Source organism: Carassius auratus, chromosome 38 (assembly GCF_003368295.1).
Source record: "Carassius auratus strain Wakin chromosome 38, ASM336829v1, whole genome shotgun sequence".
Lineage (NCBI taxonomy): Eukaryota > Metazoa > Chordata > Actinopteri > Cypriniformes > Cyprinidae > Carassius > Carassius auratus.
In genome coordinates, this window is record NC_039280.1 from 20,630,316 (window position 1) to 20,641,161 (window position 10,846).

At 37.0% G+C, this 10,846-nt stretch overlaps 1 protein-coding gene across 7 annotated transcripts in view; it reads right to left on the minus strand.

The window, feature by feature from the left end:
* ccdc88ab (coiled-coil domain containing 88Ab) overlaps nt 1-10,846 on the minus strand; it is a 59,892-nt gene that overhangs the window by 2,550 nt on the left and 46,496 nt on the right. For 4 of the 7 annotated variants that reach the window (XM_026224702.1, XM_026224700.1, XM_026224699.1 and 1 more), the window contains one exon: nt 10,500-10,846. This exon is cut by the window's right edge. The exons of the other annotated variants lie outside the window; for them this stretch is intronic. The gene's annotated coding sequence lies outside the window, so the exon portion shown is untranslated. Of the gene's footprint in view, nt 1-10,499 lie in introns of those variants that run through there. 7 annotated transcript variants of the gene reach the window in all.

Below are 10,846 nucleotides of genomic sequence, written 5' to 3' on the forward strand. Positions count from 1 at the left end.
TGTGATGCAAATCTGAATTTTCATCAGCTGTTACTCCAGTTTTCAGAGTTATGATCCTTCAAAATATAAATCTAATATATTGATTTATTACCAGTGCTGGAAACAGTTTTGCTGCTTAATATTTTAGTGGAACCTGTGAGATTTTCTTTAGGATTATTTGATGAATAGAAAGATAAAAAGAACATCACTGATAGTAAATCAACTTATTGGAATGAATTCTGAAGGATTATGTGACATTGAAGACTGGAGTAAGGCTGATGAAATATATATATTTATACACACATTTTATCTATATATCTAAATAAAAATAGGCTCAGTATATATGACCCAAAGTAACTAGTAACTAACTGCTTGAGTAGATTTTTTATCCGATGCTCTTTTACTCTTACTCAAGTAAGTATTCAGACTAGTACTTTTAACTTTTACTTGAGTAAATATTTCTAGAAGTACTTTTCCTTTTACTTGAGTCCAGTTTTTGGGTACTCTACCCACCTCTGGCAATCACTGTTTCTCAGTCCTCACTCTTAACAGAATCAGCAGAACACGCTCGTGTGTAGATCTCATGACTGCTGTATTTGACTGAATGACTAACTCCTGCATTATACAGCATGTTCAACGCCAACCTGAACACCTTACTGTAAACAGACTGAAATATCACCACGACTCATATCACACAGATCTGAGAGAAGTCTGAGTAATACAGCAATGCAACACTGGTTTCCAGGACCTGATGGAAACCCTGGTTGTTCAATCCCAGGTGAACACTGCTGATCTGTGCAGCTTTCTGTAGAGAGAGGGAAGGTGTTTGATATTTAGTGAAGGAAGCTTTGAGAGCGTGATTGAGGAGAAGGCAGGTGAAAGCTAGGCCTTCGTCCATCAGCATGATCAGATTAGTCTGGAGTTCAGCTGAACCTGAGACAGCGTTTCAGTCCTGGACTCTGTCTGATGGGGTTGATTACATCTATCTGATGTTCAGCGTTCAGTCTTCTGCCAGTCATTTACAGCACCACTCCAGATATATATATATATATCAGATATATCAGATGATGAGATCAGGAGACCTGCACTGCTCTCTCTCTGACCCTCACATCACCTGAAATAAACCCTGGTCTTCCTCTGAGTCCACACGCTGCATAATTACATGCAGGTAACCCTAAGACCAACCCAATCCTAACCCTAACTATAAGTGGTTAACTAATATTACTCAGTACTTAAATGTGTAACTACACTGTAACAAGGACACCTTACAATGAAGTGAGTTGCACTTTATTTTACAGTACGTGTACTAACATGTACTTATAGTGTACTTACAGTGTATTTATCTAAGAAAGTTCTGGTAACACAAGGTAACTACATGGGGTAGGGTTAGGTTTAGGGCTAGGTTCAGGGTTAGTACCTAGTTATTACATAGTTATTGTAATTACTATAATAAGTACATAGTATGTACATGATACAGTGAACCAGTAACAAATGTGTAATTAAATAAGAGTTACTTATGGAAATGTTAATGATTACACGGGGTTACATCTGAATACACACACACACACACACACATACAGATATGATTGATTTCTTTCATATCTTGCAGGGACTGCTCAGTAATATGAGACAGCCTATCATAGCTATTAAACTATTTCTCGTTATGGTTTTAAATCTGTATTTAACCTCAGATCGATGACAAAGCAAAACGAGCTGCTGAAGTCTGTGTTTTTAAATTAAATGATTCTAATCTTGACTGAAGTGATGAAGGATTGTTGAAGTAATCAGTTACTGTCAGATTAATGCTGCCCGCTTTACATGTTTGACCATGATTAACAGTTGAAAACATTTACTACACATTTGGTCAGTAACATGAAAGTAACTGAAATAGTTAGACTGTTTGTTAGATTTCAGATAGTAATGTAAAGAAAAGCCGTACTGTGTCTGATCTGAGGTTCAGCACTGGACCTGACTGTGCTTTACTCTGTCTGCACATCTGAGAGGCTTTTACTGCTCTAGCTAATCAATGTCTCTTTTACTGCTCTAGCTAATCAATGTCTCTTTTACTGGTCTAGCTAATCAATGTCTCTTTTACTGCTCTAGCTAATCAATGTCTCTTTTACTGGTCTAGCTAACCAATGTCTCTTTTACTGGTCTAGCTAACCAATGTCTCTTTTACTGGTCTAGCTAACCAATGTCTCTTTTACTGGTCTAGCTAATCAATGCCTCTTTTACTGCTCTAGCTAACCAATGTCTCTTTTACTGGTCTAGCTAATCAATGCCTCTTTTACTGGTCTAGCTAATCAATGCCTCTTTTACTGCTCTAGCTAATCAATGCCTCTTTTACTGGTCTAGCTAACCAATTTCTTTTTTTACTGGTCTAGCTAATCAATGCCTCTTTTACTGGTCTAGCTAATCAATGCCTCTTTTACTGCTCTAGCTAACCAATGTCTCTTTTACTGGTCTAGCTAATCAATGCCTCTTTTACTGGTCTTGCTAATCAATGCCTCTTTTACTGGTCTAGCTAATCAATGCCTCTTTTACTGGTCTAGCTAATCAATGTCTCTTTTACTGCTCTAGCTAATCAATGCCTCTTTTACTGGTCTAGCTAACCAATGTCTCTTTTACTGGTCTAGCTAATCAATGTCTCTTTTACTGGTCTAGCTAATCAATGCCTCTTTTACTGGTCCAGCTAATCAATGCCTCGTTTACTGGTCTAGCTAATCAATGCCTCTTTTACTGGTCCAGCTAATCAATGCCTCGTTTACTGGTCTAGTTAATCAATGCTAATCAATGCCTCTTTTAATGGTCTAGCTAATCAATGTCTCTTTTACTGGTCTAGCTAATCAAAGCCTCTTTTACTGGTCTAGCTAATCAATGCTAATCAATGTCTCTTTTACTGCTCTAACTAATCAATGCCTCTTTTACTGGTCCAGCTAATCAATGTCTCTTTTACTGGTCCAGCTAATCAATGCATCTTTTACTGGTCCAGCTAATCAATGCCTCTTTTAATGGTCCAGCTAATCAATGTCTCTTTTACTGGTCCAGCTAATCAATGCCTCTTTTACTGGTCTAGTTAATCAATGCTAATCAATGCCTCTTTTACTGGTCTAGCTAATCAATGCCTCTTTTACTGGTCTAGCTAATCAATGCTAATCAATGTCTCTTTTACTGGTCTAGCTAACCAATGCCTCTTTTACTGGTCTAGCTACTCAATGTCTCTTTTACTGGTCCAGCTAATCAATGTCTCTTTTACTGGTCCAGCTAATCAATGCCTCTTTTACTGGTCCAGGTAATCAATGTCTCTTTTACTGGTCCAGCTACTCAATGTCTCTTTTACTGGTCTAGTTAATCAATGCTAATCAATGCCTCTTTTACTGGTCTAGCTAATCAATGCCTCTTTTACTGGTCTAGCTAATCAATGCCTCTTTTACTGGTCTAGCTAATCAATGTCTCTTTTACTGGTCTAGCTAATCAATGTCTCTTTTACTGGTCCAGCTAATCAATGCCTCTTTTACTGGTCTAGCTAATCAATGCTAATCAATGTCTCTTTTACTGGTCTAGCTAATCAATGTCTCTTTTACTGGTCCAGCTAATCAATGTCTCTTTTACTGGTCCAGCTAATCAATGTCTCTTTTACTGGTCCAGCTAATCAATGTCTCTTTTACTGGTCCAGCTAATCAATGTCTATTTTCCTGGTCTAGCTAATCAATGCCTCTTTTACTGGTCTAGCTAATCAATGCCTCTTTTACTGGTCTAGCTAATCAATGCCTCTTTTACTGGTCTAGCTAATCAATGCCTCTTTTACTGGTCTAGCTAACCAATGTCTCTTTTACTGGTCTAGCTAACCAATGTCTCTTTTACTGGTCTAGCTAATCAATGTCTCTTTTACTGGTCTAGCTAATCAATGCCTCTTTTACTGGTCTAGCTAATCAATGTCTCTTTTACTGGTCTAGCTAATCAATGTCTCTTTTACTGGTCTAGCTAATCAATGTCTCTTTTACTGGTCTAGCTAATCAATGCCTCTTTTACTGGTCTAGCTAATCAATGTCTCTTTTACTGGTCTAGCTAATCAATGTCTCTTTTACTGGTCTAGCTAATCAATGCCTCTTTTACTGGTCTAGCTAATCAATGTCTCTTTTACTGGTCTAGCTAATCAATGTCTCTTTTACTGGTCTAGCTAATCAATGTCTCTTTTACTGGTCTAGCTAATCAATGTCTCTTTTACTGCTCTAGCTAATCAATGTCTCTTTTACTGGTCTAGCTAACCAATGTCTCTTTTACTGGTCTAGCTAACCAATGTCTCTTTTACTGGTCTAGCTAACCAATGTCTCTTTTACTGGTCTAGCTAATCAATGCCTCTTTTACTGCTCTAGCTAACCAATGTCTCTTTTACTGGTCTAGCTAATCAATGCCTCTTTTACTGGTCTAGCTAATCAATGCCTCTTTTACTGCTCTAGCTAATCAATGCCTCTTTTACTGGTCTAGCTAACCAATTTCTTTTTTTACTGGTCTAGCTAATCAATGCCTCTTTTACTGGTCTAGCTAATCAATGCCTCTTTTACTGCTCTAGCTAACCAATGTCTCTTTTACTGGTCTAGCTAATCAATGCCTCTTTTACTGGTCTTGCTAATCAATGCCTCTTTTACTGGTCTAGCTAATCAATGCCTCTTTTACTGGTCTAGCTAATCAATGTCTCTTTTACTGCTCTAGCTAATCAATGCCTCTTTTACTGGTCTAGCTAACCAATGTCTCTTTTACTGGTCTAGCTAATCAATGTCTCTTTTACTGGTCTAGCTAATCAATGCCTCTTTTACTGGTCCAGCTAATCAATGCCTCGTTTACTGGTCTAGCTAATCAATGCCTCTTTTACTGGTCCAGCTAATCAATGCCTCGTTTACTGGTCTAGTTAATCAATGCTAATCAATGCCTCTTTTAATGGTCTAGCTAATCAATGTCTCTTTTACTGGTCTAGCTAATCAAAGCCTCTTTTACTGGTCTAGCTAATCAATGCTAATCAATGTCTCTTTTACTGCTCTAACTAATCAATGCCTCTTTTACTGGTCCAGCTAATCAATGTCTCTTTTACTGGTCCAGCTAATCAATGCATCTTTTACTGGTCCAGCTAATCAATGCCTCTTTTAATGGTCCAGCTAATCAATGTCTCTTTTACTGGTCCAGCTAATCAATGCCTCTTTTACTGGTCTAGTTAATCAATGCTAATCAATGCCTCTTTTACTGGTCTAGCTAATCAATGCCTCTTTTACTGGTCTAGCTAATCAATGCTAATCAATGTCTCTTTTACTGGTCTAGCTAACCAATGCCTCTTTTACTGGTCTAGCTACTCAATGTCTCTTTTACTGGTCCAGCTAATCAATGTCTCTTTTACTGGTCCAGCTAATCAATGCCTCTTTTACTGGTCCAGCTAATCAATGTCTCTTTTACTGGTCCAGCTACTCAATGTCTCTTTTACTGGTCTAGTTAATCAATGCTAATCAATGCCTCTTTTACTGGTCTAGCTAATCAATGCCTCTTTTACTGGTCTAGCTAATCAATGCCTCTTTTACTGGTCTAGCTAATCAATGTCTCTTTTACTGGTCTAGCTAATCAATGTCTCTTTTACTGGTCCAGCTAATCAATGCCTCTTTTACTGGTCTAGCTAATCAATGCTAATCAATGTCTCTTTTACTGGTCCAGCTAATCAATGTCTCTTTTACTGGTCCAGCTAATCAATGTCTCTTTTACTGGTCCAGCTAATCAATGTCTCTTTTACTGGTCCAGCTAATCAATGTCTATTTTCCTGGTCTAGCTAATCAATGCCTCTTTTACTGGTCTAGCTAATCAATGCCTCTTTTACTGGTCTAGCTAATCAATGCCTCTTTTACTGGTCTAGCTAATCAATGCCTCTTTTACTGGTCTAGCTAACCAATGTCTCTTTTACTGGTCTAGCTAACCAATGTCTCTTTTACTGGTCTAGCTAATCAATGTCTCTTTTACTGGTCTAGCTAATCAATGCCTCTTTTACTGGTCTAGCTAATCAATGTCTCTTTTACTGGTCTAGCTAATCAATGTCTCTTTTACTGGTCTAGCTAATCAATGTCTCTTTTACTGGTCTAGCTAATCAATGCCTCTTTTACTGGTCTAGCTAATCAATGTCTCTTTTACTGGTCTAGCTAATCAATGTCTCTTTTACTGGTCTAGCTAATCAATGCCTCTTTTACTGGTCTAGCTAATCAATGTCTCTTTTACTGGTCTAGCTAATCAATGTCTCTTTTACTGGTCTAGCTAATCAATGTCTCTTTTACTGGTCTAGCTAATCAATGTCTCTTTTACTGGTCTAGCTAATCAATGTCTTTTTTACTGGTCTAACTAATCAATGTCTCAATTAATGGTTTAACTAATCAATGTCATTACTGCATTGATGCACGACGCTCTTATTCAATAACAATATATGGGCCATTCTACAGAAGTGGTGAAAACTGCTGTTCCTCAACCAAAAATACTTTTAAAAAGCATTTAGGATTTCAAATCTAAGATCCTTCTATTATCTATTTAAAACCAAAATAATATTTAAAATATCAGTAAACTTAATGTACACTGCTCAAAAAATAAAAATAAAGGAACACTTTTTAATCCGAGTATAGCATCAAGTCAGTTAAACTCCTGGGATATTGATCTGGTCAGTTAAGTTGCAGAGGGGGTTGTTAATCTGTTTCAACTTCTTTGGTGTTGATTGAATTAACAACAGGTAGATGGGCAAGAAAGAGACGATCCCCAAAACAGGAATGGTTTTACAGGTGGAGGCCACTGACATTTCCCTGTTGATCTATTCTGACTGTTTTTCACTAGTTTTACATCCGTCTAGGGTCAGTGTCACTACTGGTAGCATGAATAGTGTGACCATACGGGCCATTTTTATGGGATGCATCCTTGCCAGAATTTCTATATTGCCTAAAATATCCAGGTTTTGGCTGTTTGCATTGTGCAGATTGATTGTATGACATTCACAATAGCTGCAGAGCAGATGGCTCCTTATGCTTTTGGATCACTCTCGCAGAATTTTGGGGTCATAAAAGTGAACATTTTGCATCTCTCCTTTGTCTGACATACTCATTTCAGGTCTTGGAGTCTCTACTAATGAGATGATCGGTGTTTGATTAAGGAAACATGGAGTGTTGGGGGGGGGGGCTCCAGGAAGGTGGCTGTGAACCACTGAATAGTGCGCATATTTGCATCATTCTCTGTAGATCTCAGCTTCTCACACACCATGATTGGTCGAGTCCAACTCCTCCAGGATAGCATCACTATGTGCCATTCCCAGAAGGTTTGCTGTGTCTCTCAGCACAGTCTCAAGACCATAGAGGAGATTCCAGGAGACAGGCAGTTACAGAGCCATAGAAGGTCAGCAGGAACGGTATCTGCTCCTTTGTGCAAGGAGGAAAAGGATGAGCACTGCCAGAGCCCTACAAAATGATCTCCTGCAGACCACTGGTGTGAATGTCTCTAACCAAACAATGAGAAACAGTCCTGAACTGGCGCCCTGTGCAGCTTCATCCTGAGCACATGTGACAAACATGAAAGGGTCTGGAGAAGCCGTGGAGAACATTATGCTGCTATGACCGGTTTGGTGGTGGGTCAGTGGTGGTCTGGGGAAACATATCCTGACCTAAATCCATTAGAACACTTCTGGGACATGCTGCATCCTTTTTCACTTTGATTGTCTTTGAATTGTTCTCTGTAGATTCATCATTTTAATTTCCATCAAATGATGTGGCTTCCTTGTTGTTATATGTGTACTACGGTTCAGAACTGTGCTAGCTCAGCATGTGCTTATTAGCATCTTTGAGCTAGGTTTAAAAGTATCTAAAAGTGTCACTACCGAAACAGCCACGACCGAAAGATGTCATCGTTGTTTCGGTAGTGACAAAAGGAAACACATAATTTTTTATTTCGGGGAAATAAACCACATTTTAGTCCAGTTATGCAATTATTATTATTATTATTATTATTATTGTGTTTTACTGTGAAAGTACAAATTCTGTAATGTGATGTGGTCACTACCAAAGCATTACTGTCACTACCGAAACATGGGATGCTTTGTCAGAAATAAAGTCTACTGAATTATCAACTGAAGACTAATCTGATGGGACGAGTTTAAAGGGGTTCGTCAGAGAAATGTGTGTTTACAGATGTACTCAGTGAGTCTGTGTTTTCTGTAATAATTCCAGATCAAATGTTTCTCTGCACTCAGCGATCCTCTGAGAAAACTAATACAGTCCTAATGTGAACATCTGTGAGGAACCAAGATTATTTCTTCTCAACATCTCAACATGGTTCCTTGTGTTTTGACCTCTCAGCAAAGACATAAATAATAATAATAATAATAATCAAATCAAGAGCTAGATCAAGGAAACTGTAAGTAACTGCAAGCCACTGGCTGCACATCTTATATTTGTGTGAAAATGTTTTCTCCAGAATATCATTTCTAAAATATTCTGAGGTTCTCAAAGGACGGTGGGAACCCTGAGTGATATGATATGATCAGAAGTAGCACATCCATTATCAGTCTTTCCTTTTCATATTGGGTTTTTATTTTAAGGTGATGGTGTAAAGCATGGTTTGGTTTGGTTCATTTGGTCACTGGACAGATTCATACTAAAACACATTCAAACGAATGGGGTCAGATTTTTAAAATGCTTTTTCTTGAAAAGTTTCTGCTCACGAGACTGCATTTATTAGATTGAAAATACAGTAAAAACATTCTTATATTACAAAAGAGTATTACAATTTAAATCACAGAAAACTATTTCTGTGATGCTCCGCTGTATTTTCAGCATCATTCCTCCAGTCTTCAGTGTCACATGATCTTCAGAAATCAGAATAATATGATGATTTACTGCTCAAGAAACATTTCTGATTATTATCAGTGTTGAACACAGTTGTGCTGCTCAATATTTGTGTGGAAACTGTGATGCATTTTATTTTCCAGGATTCACAGATGAACAGAAAGTTCAAAAGAACAGTGTTTATTTCAAATAGAAACCTCATATTAAAAATCTCTTTGATGGTGCCTTGGTGAATAAAAATACATAAAAAACAAGTTTTTATGTGAATTAAAAACAATTTTACTTCTGTGTTTAATATGTTTGCCTAATGCCATAAATTAACCAACATACAAAAAATATTTAATGCAATAATAATTATTATTATTATTTTTTCCCTGAATTCATAAATTGGTTCAGCTAATGATTTGTGTTTAGGGTTGCAATGGGGCAGAAAATATCCGGAATCTTTCCATGGGAACTTTGGTGAATTCTGGAAATATTCCAAGTTTGAAACTTACCAGGAATTTATGGCAATTTACAGGATTTTTGGGGAATTCATTGGAAATTTGGGTAAATTTATAAAACTATCATATACAAACATAAATATAAACATTTAGTTTGATCATATGCTCACATTCAACTTGTGAAGTGTGTTTATTCAAACCAGAAATCTTTCTATTACCTTTTATTAATTTAACACATCCTTGTTGAATAAAAGTATTGTACTGCATTGTATTGTTAATGATTTTAAATTAAATAAACTTTTACCTACTTATTCATCAAAGAAGCCTGAACAAATAATCACATGTAATAATAATATATTAAACATAACTGTTTCCTGAAGAATCATGTGGCAATGAAGACTGAAGTAATGATGCTGAAAACCACAGAAAAACATTATCTTTTAAAGTATAATAAAACAGAAAACCATTACTTTATATATCAATAACTGCACATATTACTGTTTTGTTCTGTATTTTTGGTCAAATAAATGAAAGGTTGAAAGATAAGTAATGTTTAAGACATTAAAGCAGCGATGTGTCCTAACTCTTGAGCAGGTCTGTGCGTCTGTATGAGCTTCGGCTGGTTTAGATCTCATAAACCATCTTTCACTGGGTAGAGAGCTCCTGTACAAACAGGATTCATTACTAGTTAAACTTAAGCCCACAGATCAAATAGATTCAGAATATCATATCTTCAAATGCAGCGAGTGTGTCTTCAGAGAAGCTGCAGGGGATCCCTCTCTAGTGTGTGTGTGTGTGTGTGTGTGTGTGGGACTTCATCTAAATGTTTGTCCCAGTCGATGGTTTGTTCAGTCAGTGTGTGTTTGTACAGTGCTATAGACTCATTTAGTTGCACACTACACAGCACAAGGAAGTTTCATTATAATTTGTTTTGTAATATTAATGTACTTTACATGAACACTTACCAAGAAGCACACTGTGATATTTAGTGTTCATGTTGATGAGCACAGGGGGGCGTGAAGGGGGCGTGGCCTCAGTAACAGTGTGCATTTTAAAAAGTTGTTTATCCAAGATCATGCTGCAAGATTTTTTATCAACTACATTTAAGTCCCCAGTTTTGTCCAGTTTCTTGCCGTTAATTCCCGTTCCTTCTCATGGACCGTTTCCCTAAATTCAGCAGCCTGGTCAGTACCAGAACAACTGTGAATACTTGGCATTAAAAACAGAAATGTATTTTAACTAGAAATTTTATTACATATCGTGAACATGAATGCGGGTAAAATGAACAGATCCCTCTGATTCAAACAGAGAAAGAAGACATTAACTGAGACAAACAGCAAACAAACTACTGTATATAAAAACACTAAATATGACAAACAATGTAATGAGATTATGTGAATATCGTTTTAACATTTATGATCCTACACTTTCAACAGACAATATAAATACATATAAATACATTTAGAGCACTTAGTGTTTGCTATCGGGATGAGAAGAGACTTTCAGCCAGCAGAACTAAACTAAATAAGTTTCTGAACCAAATCACCTTCGATGTGGAGATTCAGTGAAGATCTTTCT